The sequence below is a fragment of the Phalangium opilio genome, unplaced genomic scaffold, assembly GCF_054372755.1.
Source record: "Phalangium opilio isolate 3A_F unplaced genomic scaffold, DU_Popi_V2 ptg000031l_1, whole genome shotgun sequence".
Lineage (NCBI taxonomy): Eukaryota > Metazoa > Arthropoda > Arachnida > Opiliones > Phalangiidae > Phalangium > Phalangium opilio.
Genome location: NW_028324158.1, coordinates 3,003,953 through 3,018,025, shown reverse-complemented (window position 1 = coordinate 3,018,025; position 14,073 = coordinate 3,003,953). Strand labels below are relative to the sequence as shown.

The 14,073-nt window shown below is 34.5% G+C and overlaps 1 protein-coding gene and 1 long non-coding RNA gene across 3 annotated transcripts in view; one reads left to right on the top strand and one right to left on the bottom strand.

Moving 5' to 3' along the window:
* LOC149689125 (uncharacterized) overlaps positions 1 to 14,073 on the top strand; it is a 41,883-nt gene that overhangs the window by 19,710 nt on the left and 8,100 nt on the right. The window contains exon 1 of one of the 2 annotated variants that reach the window (XM_089869576.1): positions 8,990 to 9,314. The exons of the other annotated variant lie outside the window; for it this stretch is intronic. The gene's annotated coding sequence lies outside the window, so the exon portion shown is untranslated. Of the gene's footprint in view, positions 1 to 8,989; positions 9,315 to 14,073 lie in introns of those variants that run through there. 2 annotated transcript variants of the gene reach the window in all.
* On the bottom strand, positions 3,978 to 8,754 carry LOC149689126 (uncharacterized). Its single transcript, XR_016383862.1, has 5 exons — positions 8,413 to 8,754; positions 8,152 to 8,342; positions 7,145 to 7,980; positions 4,979 to 6,829; positions 3,978 to 4,902 (listed from the first exon to the last, which is right to left on the bottom strand). It is a non-coding gene; the product is annotated as an uncharacterized LOC149689126 (long non-coding RNA).

The window sequence follows — 14,073 nt, the reverse complement described above, 5'->3', positions numbered from 1 at the left end:
GGATTACAGAGATAGAATAACACAATAGTGACTTATAATAATAGATACTAAAATAGATAACGTACACGCCATGGGGTGTATTTCACTCTACCTTCAATTTAAACCTTCACATATATACACTAACAGGGTGGCTTAGGTATATGAAAAGAAGGCAAAATGCGTTGACAGTGTTGTCGCGTGATTACACTATTTGATGTTTTCTTCTCCATTCCCGGTACCTGAGCGAAAAAACCTTACACCATAGACATTTCTTCATAGGGAGGTCTCACAAAAATCCCATACATCAGAAATAAAAGCCGCTATACTGTACCCTAGCCGCAATATATAAAAACTCGCAAACGGGTGGCCAGTACGGGGATATGCCTTTTACTTAGAAGACGCACTCTATTATTATCACTACTAGAAGCACATCAACAAGAAGATATCAAATGCTCTAAAATTACCTTAAGCATTCGTGTCTTTGGTCGATGCTGAAACTTTCAACCTTCTGCTCCTTTTTTTTTTTGCTGTTAGGGCTTGGAAATGATAGAGGTGTTAATCTAAATTAGACCAGGTGCAGCTTATTTTGGAATACACCTCGCGTTAAAATCCAAAGTTGACTATACGCCTTGCACCTCTCGTAAGCAAAAATAGAGGGAACTTTTACCACAGTCGCTTGCATGCATTTTCAGTACATGCAAATTTCCGGGCGTATACATTATAGTTAGGATTAATAAATTATTGTCCACGCCTTTATCAAAATCATGAATAAATTCATTACCTCAGAGAAAAACCTCAAAAGTTTCACTATCAAAAATTCTCACACTTGGGCTGACCAAAGGCATCGCTCATTGATTACATAAAAGGAGCTACATTTCTCGTTACGAGATTTAACGATAGTATACATTACATTATGAAGCATGACCTTTCACTGCTGTTCTTACAAAGCAGCTTCAGTAGTAACCAATGAGATTCTTCAGGAATTTCCGGCTAATGCAAGCACAATTACACAACAGGACGGTGACAACGTTTTTGACCGTTTTTAGGTTTGTACTAGGCTTTCCCGTTGAGAATCAGTTACATTTATAGTAAGAATTTTATTTAATAGAACTTCGAGTTAATCTTCCTTTTGGATTTACTATGAAGCCTTACAGTCAGTTCCCTCTAATACATTTTTCAGGATTTTGTCTTCCAAGATTGAGCTAATACAGCGTAATCCACAGCCTAGCTACTATTTATCCATTTCGCATGCCTTTGACTTTCATTGGTTTAATAAAAGTGGATAAATATTGCGAGGAAAGGCAGAGTAAGTCATATTTCTCTTTAGAGACTTAGAAGGGAAAGGAGGCTGTGCTATAAACGATCATAAATCTACTGTTTTTTATTTCTTCTGAATCCCATAAGAAAGATTTAAGCCTATTTTTAACGTATTAGTCTGTTCGATGGCGGTTTTTCTTATATGAAAGAGTTAAAATTTTTTTTCTTTTATACACGGAATAAGGTAAATTTGGTTCTCTTTGAAAATAGTTTTATGGGAATTTTGACAGATTGAAAAGTTCCTTTGTTATAGGAATTTTATGGGTTATTTATGTCCAAACCATTATAAACAGTTCTAGTTTCTAAAATTAAACTTCAGTGTCTGGATTAAAATTTCATTTTTGGGCTGAGATGTAAGTTACAAAAAGATTCTTTTTCATGCGCTCGGAATTATTATATAACGTCTGTAAAAGACAAGAACTCAAAATATATCTTCTAGTATGATTAATGAGAACCAGGAAATTTTATGAAATATCATCACGTTTTTAATTTAAAATTAGTTGTGCGGTAAAATATATAAATAAAATTTCTTTACTACTATAACTTTAAATGTGATAGATGTTTGTCACTCAATACCACTTTAACGGCTGAACGGATTTTGACGAAAATTTCCAACCAGTTAGAATAGAGACTGGATTACAATTTAGGATACTTGTTATTCCGGTAGAAGGTTTTCGTCGGTAGTTTTGATACTTTTGCGATATTACGTCGAAAATTTATATTTTAAGTTTTAAGTTATATGATACTTTTTCTTCGTACTTTTAACATATAGGAAACGTTTCCGTGGGATAATTTCAATGATTTTTAAAACATTCCATATTCACTTCTTAACTTCATTATTTTAACTATTTTTTAAATTTACGTTGACCGTTTTTGCGGTATCATCGAACAAACCTAGCCGTTTCTTCTTACTTCAATGTATAGGATACTTTTTAATTCGGGTAATTCCTGTCGTACGTTTCTGTCTGATAATATCAGTGTTTCTTCTCCTTCCGTTCTGTTAGTTTTGCTTTATTTGCTATTCTGATTTTGTTGCTTGCCTTACAGTTAGGTAAATAATTAATTTATATTTCTCGTTATTTATTCTGTACGTTTCCGGAGGATAATTTCAACACTTCGTTATTTTAATTAGCGGTTTCTTTGAATACCGTTCATTCCGTTTTGCTTTGCTTAAGCAATTCAGGTTTTGTTGTTTGCTTTGTATTAATTAATTTAAAAAAGATTCTAATTCCTCGAGAACGAAGTCGCGGGAAACAACTAGTGAGAAATATTTTCGTACACCTATTTTATCAGTTTTCATTACTAAAATCAAGGATAGATATAATTTTGGAAGCAGGAATGGAGAACAGAGCAATCTGGACGCGTGTCCAAGTCCCGGAGCCCCTTCCTCGGGACGGAGGGGTATGAAAGAAGAGGCGGGTCATAGCGACAGAGGTAAAAAGTAATCACGTATTTTTCAGCTACGTCATCATAACGTAGTTAACGAGAGCCAATATGACACTTTAAACTTTTCGTTACGTGTGGGAGGGAGGAGCTCTATACTGGGCTATGAGTCGGACTGAAATAAATACTAACCGTTCTCTATTCCTGCTCCCAAAATTACATCTATCCTTGTTATAATGTAGATGATGTTTGATACAGTAAAAGAAAAATTGTGGAAATAGACAAAAATATTACTTTAAACTACTCAGAAAGTGAAATTCTCATGCATTTATGTATTGTATATCTACTATAAAGTACAGTTTCTACTTTATAGAAAATCCATAAAATGCGAGAAAAGATTTTCGTTTAAACAACGTTGAATAATTCTTAATACAGATATTACTAGCAATAAATTTAGAAAGTATAATACCCATAAAAATTTCCCACAATAAAATTCGGAAAAACCAAATATTTATTCTCAACGAATGTTTCGCAAAAATTTCGTGTTTCAGATTGCTCGCCGAATATATGGGCTAGTTGCTATAAATTCAAAAGCTCGTAAGTTCCTATCTTGGAAAGAGCTATAATTTTTGGGATGGAAGAGCATAGTTGAAGGTTGGCATGATCTATGATAGAGGTTCTATAAAAATGTCCGTTCTATCGCTCAAACTTTATTTCTATAATATTTATGAGATATGTTCTATTGTATTATTTGTCCGATATTTTTTTGTCGTTTGGGGTATATACTACAGAATAATATAACAATTGAGTTATTCTATATAAGAAAATTGAATGGGGACAGCCAGAAAACAGCGAATGCGAGAGTTAATTTAATATTTCCCAAGAATATTTGATTTCAGAAAAAACTGTGTGAAACAAAGCGATAAGTAATTAGAATTAAGATTCCGCCGTCATATTTGTCGAGAACACGCACTTGTATAATGAATATATTACATTATTAATAACTCTGCTTTATTCTAAGCCTGAACTAGATTTCATAATATTACAGGCTGGGATAAGTAGAAAAGGAGACATTGTGGGGTGAAGTTATATCAGTATACTACACCGTTGTAATAGACCTAAAAATAAAATAAACAAGCTGGCCATATATATACGCCCGTTAAGGGACAAATTGAAAATGAAGCAAGCGCCATCTAGTGAACAGAAATACAAACTCAAAGGTGACATTTTTTCATTGGCTGAAAACATTCTGACACTAAAATTCTGCCTCTGCGCATTTCTAAGCGAACCAATAAGTAAGTTGTGATAACTCTCTGTAGCCAAAAAGTAGTATTTTCAAAATTAACCATGCACGTGCATACGTTCGTGTACTTGCTTGCTTAGTTAGATTCTCACGAGATGGCGGTTCGTAGCTCGCAGATAATTTTTCCACTGGTCACGTGATAAGTTCTGTCCAAGTTTTTTCACAAATCTGTCCCATTAATTCTGGGAGATTAGAATTAGGGTTGACGATCTTAAAAGTGCTTACAAAATACTCTACTTCTCCCATTTACAGGTTTAGATTAGTTATATTTAATTTATTCCGAATTCTGAACGATGTTAGACGTGCATGGTGTTACATGGAAATATTCAGATACTTATCAAATCCGTCACGTGCATAATCCATTCTGGCCCCAACTGTTTTTATTACGTATAGTAACATAAAGATTTTTCTATCAAAACAAAATATCAGCTTTTCCCACCTTGTTAATGAAGAATACAACTACAACTCAATCGCAGGAAGTTTTAGTTTGTCGTTCAATAAGAATTTATCGATTTATTTTGCTTTCGTTATGCTTAAAATTTTCCGTACTATTTCAAGATTTTATTCTAGTTTTCATTGTCGGGCGTCTGCAACACTTCTTATCGACGATTATGGGAGAAATTAAAAATTTTGAAGTGTAAAGATTTTCCGGCTACATGCATGCCTTATATCGTTTTAGGTTTTAAAGTAAAACCTTAATTGAGAATTCTAGTCACAATGAAACGCGAAGTAATACGAAAAATCGAAGATACAAAAAAGTGGCATAGGCGGGACACTCACGCTGATGTTAAACAACCACGACTTGAAATATAAAGGCGTTAAAATATAAAAGAAATTTGTGAAACTGGTGAGAGTTGGCAGCCGTTAGCTTGCTTCATTGTTAACACTATACAGCATATTAGGGTAGGGGTTCAATATTCCTGTAAAAATCAACTAATTTCTGGTATAATAAAATGCATTTTATATCAGGTTTTTGATACATAATTTTGATATTACCTTATCTTACTGTTTAATATTTTATGTGCCGTGTTACTTTATTGGGACGTGACTGATAAGCATTTTTCTACTGAATTACTCGTATATTTCACTGTTACGCTACATTTGACCAAATTTGGAGATTTTTAGGAAGGCGCAGCTTTTCTCGATTTATCGTTGACCGAGGTATTTGTTGCTTTTGATCTGAATTTGTTTCATTTTGTTAGTGAACCCAGCGTCAATGTGGTTTCTTAAATTAATACAAAAATTTCATTTCATTAGTGATACAAGTGCATTTAGTTTTAATTATATACTACATTTATACACAAGAAAGCTTCCTTTCAGTTTATAAAATACTCAGAAAAGTCTGGAATTGTTTTTTGACTTTTAAGTATAATAGGAGTATAGTTAAATTTTTTAGTACATCCAACCTTGAGAGAACTGTTCATAAGACATCTCAGGTTGACTTGCTAACAGTCCTAAACCCTGAGCTTCATGTGGATGAGGGATATTGCACTTCTTTTTATGTTAAGTCCACCCACCTGAAGAAGTGTTTTACGCGACCGTTTAACATTTAAAATATTTCATTATCGTGAACCTAAATATATCTACAATCAATTTAAATGTGCCATAAGATCAAAATGTTTCGTACACTTGATATATTTTAGAATCTCATCTCTCTATTATAATTGGATAAAAATAATATAATCATATATATTTAAGCGTTGCACGAACTGTAAAAAATGTTTACAAATATTTACTATCCCATTTTATGACAGTTGATATTTTCGGCTCTACTGTGACATCTTATCTTTAAATCTAGAAGTTTCTTATTTTTCTACTCAGAAATCTCAGTGTGTGTCGGTCATGGTTGAGATAACTCTACTTGTGGAAGATTTTTTTTCGTCAGAGACAACTCGTCGCACGTCAGCAACGAACAAGTTGAAGAGCAAGCTAGACACTTAAAAATTTTATAGCTGCTGAGTGGGAAGTTAAGTATGATCAGTGCACGCTTTTCCAAGGAAAAAACACATCACCTACCTGTCTTTCAACCTTCTACATCATTAAATTATTTCAAGAAAAGAGAATTACTTCTCCAACTCGAAACGTTTTTCTCTAACACTTTAAATGTAGCTATAAATAATTTATTGAATTCATGAACTAGGAAACCAATCAACACTAATTGTTTCTAAACGGGGAAAACGTCTCTTGACTTTTCTACCTCGTATTTTTCTCCAAAAATATCTATTAATTAAAGACATTCTTCCCCAAACCTAACTAGAGAAACGAAGCCTTGGAAGCAACGCAATACAAAAGAAAAAATCTCGTACAAGAAATAAATAATGTGATCAGGGTCATTCTAAGTCGGTAGCCTCCATTGGTTCACTTTCCTCTCCTTTACTAATCAATGATGAAATAGAAGTAGATAAATCTAAAGAACTGTAACAAATTATTCACAATTATATCAATCTATATTACTGGATCGTTACGTGTCGAACAAAAACTGTCCCATGTTGAGTATAAATTATTAAATTTCCCAAACAAATAATTTTGGATTATTATGCTTAATAAATACAGCGTGTTCCATAGTTCAATAGATCTCATAATGGAAATGAACATGGTGCGTGCCAACTGCCAACCGATATTGATTTTCTTCAAACTTGAGCTTGTTATATTCCTTGCTCTATAAACCTATTGTAATTTTCATCTGAGCCACTGTTTGGAATAAGCGCCGGAAAATCATACTCGTCTTGCAAAATTTTTATCCATCTTGTAAACTGCTGAAATGGATAGGGTATTTGATCGGACATTTTCTTCACTTTTCGGCCTGCCATTATAAAACATGGCGCCATATTTAACCCCTAAAACCATCTAGGGTATGTGAAGGAAATTTTTATAAAATCGGACTTGATTTGCCGAGAAAGGTTAAAAATTCTTAAATTTTTCACCACCAATTTCCAAGATGTGTCTTGGATTTGGAAAAAATCTTTCTTATTGAGTATTTACGTCTAAAGAGAAACGTTCCCGTGAAATTAATGAAATAAGTAATTAAATGTTATTTCATTAATTTCACGGGAACGTTTTTCTTTAGACGTAAATACTCACTAAGAAAGATTTTTGTCTAAATCCAAGACCCATCTTGGAAATGGGTAGTGAAAAATTTAAGAATTTTAAACATTTAATTACTTATAACTTTTCAACAAAGTTTCCATGTTAGCATTAAATATCGTATAGCTATACCACACAGCCCGTGGTTTTCTCTATTTTTTTACCTTCCAATAACAGTTTTATCGAAAAACAATAATGCAAATTTTCATTATTTTTTCTTGGTTTCGTTGCTTGTATTTTTCTATATTGTTGTTTGTTTATCGATAACGTGAAACTTATCCTATTCAAAAGCAAACTAACTTTCTGGGTACCTGTGGGCAATATACATCTAGATATTGGTATGAAAGTTTCTAAAAATAAGAATATCTTCAAATATTAACAATGGGTATCCAAGGATATGAATTACGAAAAAAACTAATCCTCGTTCATCTTACAACCTGACGTATTACCAAAGTCAAAGAGGGAAGGGGTAAGGTAACTATAACGGAACAGCCCCATCACTCTCAGGCGCACTTACCTCGGCGCATAGCTGGGGAGCCAGACGTCACGTGATCCGATAAGAAGGAAATTCAAAGAGTAAGTGCGAAAGACAGGGAGAGGCTCACCCTAGAAATTAGCGTGGTTAACTACACGTAGCCGTGACACTAGCCGTAAAATAGTCTCTGATTTATTTTCCCTCTTTGTTGCACTAATCGCGCATGTGAGGAACTCTGATACCAAGCCACAGCTTGGTACCCGTTTTGAAAGGAGAAGAGGGGGACTGACAGAGAATTTGGTCTCTCCTAGTCTCCTTCATATAACTGCTCACTGCCCCTTTCTCCCACTGGAATACTGGTTCACCCCAAAATTAGACTCCTTTTCTACTGCTCCCTGAGTATGTCGACGCTCTTTGTCACTCTCGCTTTAGGGATGAGCTGCAAATAATAAAATGTTTTGGAAATTTTTAAAGGAAGCTACCGAATAGCATTAAAATCAAGAACTCACGCACTAATAGAAATGTCTGATGTCTGATAGCTTCGTATAAATCTACGTCTGATAGAATGGAGAAGGAAGAGCAAAAGGTGTAATCAGATAGCCATTCCTACTTTTGGCTTTAATTAATTCTATTGATGGATGGCTTAGATTTCTCTCCGAGGATAGCATTAATTCCAGCAAACCTTTACCGAGTTTTACCTCTTTCGCTTTCTCGCTCTCTTTCTGTAAATGAAGATTGCTCGGTTCTGATAGTATATTTCGTGGTGCATACATGGAACCAGCCACACTTTTAGCAAGGTTTCTATAGAGATGGTTGAAATACAAGAATGTTTCTCCATATTATAACTTGGATAATCTCTAAGGAAACATACGTGCCTCGGTCGTTGCATTGCAGGCCCTACGACTTTCTTCATTTCTCCCCAGTATAAGGTAATTGGTAATATCTATAACTTTTTCATTAAACGCCCAGCTCAAATCGATTTACCTAGGAAGCTGAAATCTCGCAGGAATGTCACTCTTGAGTAGTATATAGGTACTCAAAAATATTTAGCATAGTATTTCGCTATTCTAAAAACTGGTTTTTACTAGTTTTCTGCTAGGATAAGGCGCCATCTGTCACACACAACTCCATGTTCTTTTTTTGATAATTCTAATATACTTTTAAAAATCTCACGAAATGTGAGAAGCTCATTAATGTGTTTTATTGTCACAAATATACCCTGTATAATATAGTACAGTCATGCTCGGTGATGGCAGATTTCAATGGAAGCCAATTGGACTTGTTTCAAAAGTCAATTGTGTTGACAAATTTCAATTGACTATTAACGTGTATTTTTTGTGCTGGTAAAAGAGTGTGGCTTGAACTCCTTTAAAATATCGGCGAAGCTTTGAAACATTGGAGATTGGTTGTTTTATCAAAATCGACTTGGCGGGAAGGAAATATTTTTGCAGCAACCAATGACGTATTTGAGTACACGAGACCTAAAGTTAGGGTCTGTTGCGCCATCTGGCACAGGCTATGTCATTAGAAAGTTCGAAAATCCTTCACTTTATACCATCTCTATACAAACCATGCTCTAAGCTTAGATCTTCTCCTTCCTATTTTGCTGCTGGAATAATTTTACATTGTTTCTCGCGGCGCGAAACGGATTTATCATTAATGACTAGCTCCTTCCTTGACCATCCTTCACCGGCCCCATTTCTAACTCGGGCTATTATTATTTCTAATGAGCCTATTTACTAACATTTATTCCGTGGCTGAACGTTAAACTAGGTGTGACTCTGAACGGAATAATGCGCCTGGTTTGATTACTCCAAGCGCATTTTTTTCGATTGATTTTTGATTTTTGATTTTTTTCACGAAAAATGATTAAATTTACCGAATATTTGGAATCGTAAGTTCACAAGATATGTTCCATATGTTTTTCACTGGTATATAAGAGGCTGTCATGTAGTGACGTAGGTGAAACGTCATAGATTCTAGGAAAGCGACGCCTGGTGAGGCGCTGTCAAAGGCTTAGTACAGACTAAATAAGAAGATGGACTGCAAAATCGAGTGTAGTCAATTCTCGCTTGTCGTTCTTGAACTAGCTCTCAGTTTGTCTCTAGCATTACGAAGTAAAGGTAGTGTCATACTTACTTATGTAACATATCTTATAAATTTATGATAATATTAGAATATGCAAGGGTGTAGCGGTAATGAGTATCATGACGTATAATTGTTGTCTTTAAGTTTTAAGGCAACCATCGCAGCAGCCGCGATAGAGTTTGCGAAATGGAGCGGATTAAGTGGGATCTGTGGCGACGCGTTCCAAAACTAGAGATTCAAATTAGTCATTTACCAAACACCGCTGTTAATTACATAATTTATAGCATACCATAATTTTACTATGGTGATTTTAGAATTCTCAGAGGCCATAACCTAATATATTATAAACATGGCAAACCTTTAAGTACTATAAATCACCGAAAAAATGATAATTTTTTCTAGAGGATTTATTCTGAAATTTGTTTTCTTAGATTACTCTAATTTCTCATCTCGAGCAAATAACTGCTTAATTTGACGAAGGGTCTGGGCATGGAGGTGCATTTCGATAATAAGTTAAATAAAATCTTAAAATCGAAATGACTTTAAAATAAACAAAAATATAATTACCAAATATAACATTAAGTGGTCCACCATTTAAAGATTTTGAGAGTTCCTGGTGAACTATTGGAGTGAAGCAAGATTTTCAAAGAAGAGGTATAAAATCCAAAAACATTCTTTGTTTAAAAGTATGGCAGTCTGGATAATTTCTTCGTTTCATGTAGATTGAATTGTCGACTTTCATGTACCAGATTATAATTCCCTGCATGAAAATTTTGATGTTCCAATTTCCAAAAATGAAAAAGAGAAAAATGGTATTAAAGCTTGTATTTTAGCGACAAAAAACTTTACGAGGAATTTTCACTAATTAGTTTACAACGTCTGAGAGTTCAACGCTTTTTTAAGGTAGAACTGGGATTACACGTGGGTAGAATATTTCACCCTGTATTGTCTTTATATAGCCAACCATATCTGGGTTGCCTTAATTACGTAACTTTAATCTTGCCGAATTAATTAACGAAGTGAAATTAAAACCATTGTTTGAAAAAATCTCTTTTTGAAAAAAATCCATAATAGAAATAGTACTTTGTAATTTTGTTTCTTTAGCGAAGAAAACTTAACCAAAAAACGGAAACCAAGACATTGTAAGATTAAAATAGCTAAAGAAAAAATTTCCCTCCCTCCGGAATCTTTTTTATGCCAGGGGGTGTAGTTCCCATCCTCTTACAGCATCTCTCCATCACCATACCAGGCACCCGACCGTCATTTCCAAGAGGGTCTCGTATTAGCGAAACTGCTTGTAATACGCGAAGAAACTGAGCTAGCAGTAAAAAAAAAAGGTGCGAAAGAGAGGGGTAGGATAAGGATTCCGGGAATTCTTGGACCTAGCGGAACAAGAGCGTATATAAGGATGAGAGCGTTTTCTTGTATTTTTGGCAAATATCTTTGCCAGATCGGTTTTCAACGAGAACAAGATGTGCCCGGCTGGGCACAGAATACTTTTGCACGGCAACTGTCGAATTACTATTATTACTATCAAAAAATGGCCCAGGGATGGACTCATAATATTAGCCACAGCGTACCGAACTTAAAAGGCGTATAGAAAATTTACGTGAATAGCCGTAACTATGCTAAAACGATTACCCGTAATTCTAACGTTAATTTATTTACTTCTATTATTATTCTAATAGTGCAACACAGTAATAGAAGTGAGTGAGTATGCCCTCGTTGCGAATTCTTTAACAGCGCAATCATTCAAATAATTTACTTAAGTTATAATTTTCAAACTTTTTCCTTATTATCTTAAGATGAATTTCGTCCCGAAACATCTTTAATTAAAATAAAACGTGAAAAAAAAAAAATTATTTTCTCGTGTGGAATCGAACTTGCGACCCATGGTTCTGCCGAGCAAAACTCAATATTTCTAACCGATATACCACCTATACCGCGCGCCCAGCCTGAGCGCGCTCCCCCGAGAATTTTTTCGGTACCTTTTAATTCGCCGAATGCCTAAGTTTTTTTTTATCTCATTTTAAAAACAGGAATGTTAAAACAGAACATTAATTTTTATTACGTAAGTCAAACAAAACTGATTCAGATTATTTTAAAACATTTTAAAACTAGTATTAATATAGTGCCACATTAAAACAATATTATTCCTATTTTTAAAATGTGAACAATTTTAATTTTTAAAATGGGACTCTATTTTATTCCTATTTTTAAAATATGACTCTATTTTATTCCTATTTTTAAAATATGACTCTATTTTATTCCTATTTTTAAAATATGACTCTATTTTATTCCTTTTTTTTAAATATGACTCTATTTTATTCCTTTTTTTAAATATGACTCTATTTTATTCCTTTTTTTTAAATATGACTCTATTTTATTCCTTTTTTTTTAAATATGACTCTATTTTATTCCTTTTTTTAAATATGACTCTATTTTATTCCTTTTTTTAAATATGACTCTATTTTATTCCTTTTTTTAAATATGACTCTATTTTATTCCTATTTTTAAAATATGACTCCATTTTATTCCAATTTTTAAAATGTGGCAATATTTTATTTATATTTTTAAAATTCCTCAATCTCAAAGTTTTGCTGGTTTTAAAAATTCGCGGGGATTTTTGAGATTTGAGGTTTTGAAAAGCGACATCTATGCGTGGTGCCCAAATACACCTTGACTGCCTTCCCTGAGATAGCGCGCTTAGGCCTGTATTAATAATAAATTTACTTTTGTTAAAACTTTAAAACTTTTTCGTCGTTAATTTAAGACGAATTTCGTCTCAAAACATCCTTAATTAAAATAAAACTTAAAAAAAAAAAAATTTCGTCGTGTGGAATCGAACTGCGACCCATGGTTCTGCCGCGCAAAAGGCAACTGCTCTAACCACCATACCACGAGCCTAGTTATCCAAACTACTATGCGTGGTGACCAAATACACCTTGACTGCCTTCCCTGAGATAGCGCGCTTAGGCCTGTATTAATAATAAATTTACTTTTGTTAAAACTTTTTCCTCGTTATTTTAAGATGAATTTCGTCTCAAAATATCCTTAATTAAAATAAAACTTAAAAAAAAAATATTTCCTCGTGTGGATTCGAACTGCGACCCATGGTTCTGCCGCGCAAAAGGCAACGGCTCTAACCACCATACCACGAGCGTAGTTAATCAAGTTCATATTCTAGTGGTATTTTTTTATAAAGCTCGCGCATGCGTATCAGATTCTTGGTTACACCATGACGTCAGCAAACCACCGCCGGTATTCCACTGGGGAATTTTTCATCGTTTCCCTCTCGTGGGCCCGTATATTTCAATTGACACCCGAGCGTGCTCGACGGGCTTTAAGTCTTCCGTTTATAAAAATATAACTTTTGAACGCCATCTGGCGTGCAAAAGTAAAAAGTTTTCTGACATGTCTTTTCGTTCCGTTCTTTTTCCCCCTTAGCTACCCTATCCGACGTTCGGTTCTGTGAACTACACCGCTCATGATTTCCTGATAAGTAGATGAGATGACTGAGTATCTCGAAAACAATCAGTGCCAGTAAATCTTTTTCTGTCGTTTACTTCGAGTGTGAAATTTCATGGTCTCTTTGTCACGTCCGTATTCTTGAGCTTGGGTTCGCGAAGACTCCACTATCCCGTGAAAGGTACGAGTGGCTATATTTTGCTCTTTAGGCCTTGGATTGAATGGGACAGACGAGCAAGAGGCAATAGTTATAGGTCAAAATTGGAGTTGCATGTTTCAAACATCGTCGTGGAAAACGAACATTTCTATAAGCTAGAAAACTATTCCTGTCTTCTTGGCCGTGAAGAGGTTTTTATTGAGTGTGGCCCATAGGGAATGGTCTAAATAGGAGCACCTTTTGAGACTCACGCAATAAGGTGAAGAACTCTCACGCGTTATATTAAGACCCGAAACTGATGTCGAACATCAAACGGATAATCATCCAAGAACTCTCTGTATTAAGATAAACCCTCTTGGGTTATCCAAGAAGGCGTTATAAATCAGCTTTTTGAAAATGTAATGCTGTTTCCTATCGAAAACATAGTTTACCATTACACTCTAAACTTCTACCAACTTCGTCATCAACATGATAATATCGACTTGTAGTGCTGAAACAAGTAGTTAAGGATTTATGGGCAATTATCATCTAACTGGTTTTAGGTCTCTAGTTGTGATCGTTAAGAAAATCCAAGTGTTTGGTTGAAATAAAAGTAACGAAAGTGATACTATGGTTAAAATACGTCATTATTAGGAGAAAAATGCTAGAAATCCTTCAACCACTACGCAAGTTGTAACAAAACTCACATGATAAGCATATCGTTCTGAGGCGTCCGAGCTGAGAAAATAATGTCAAAATTCTGATATAACCCCGACGCCCAAGCCCACTTAAAGAAGCGAATATCATTAATCTCTCACGTTATATGTAAAACTCGGAGTA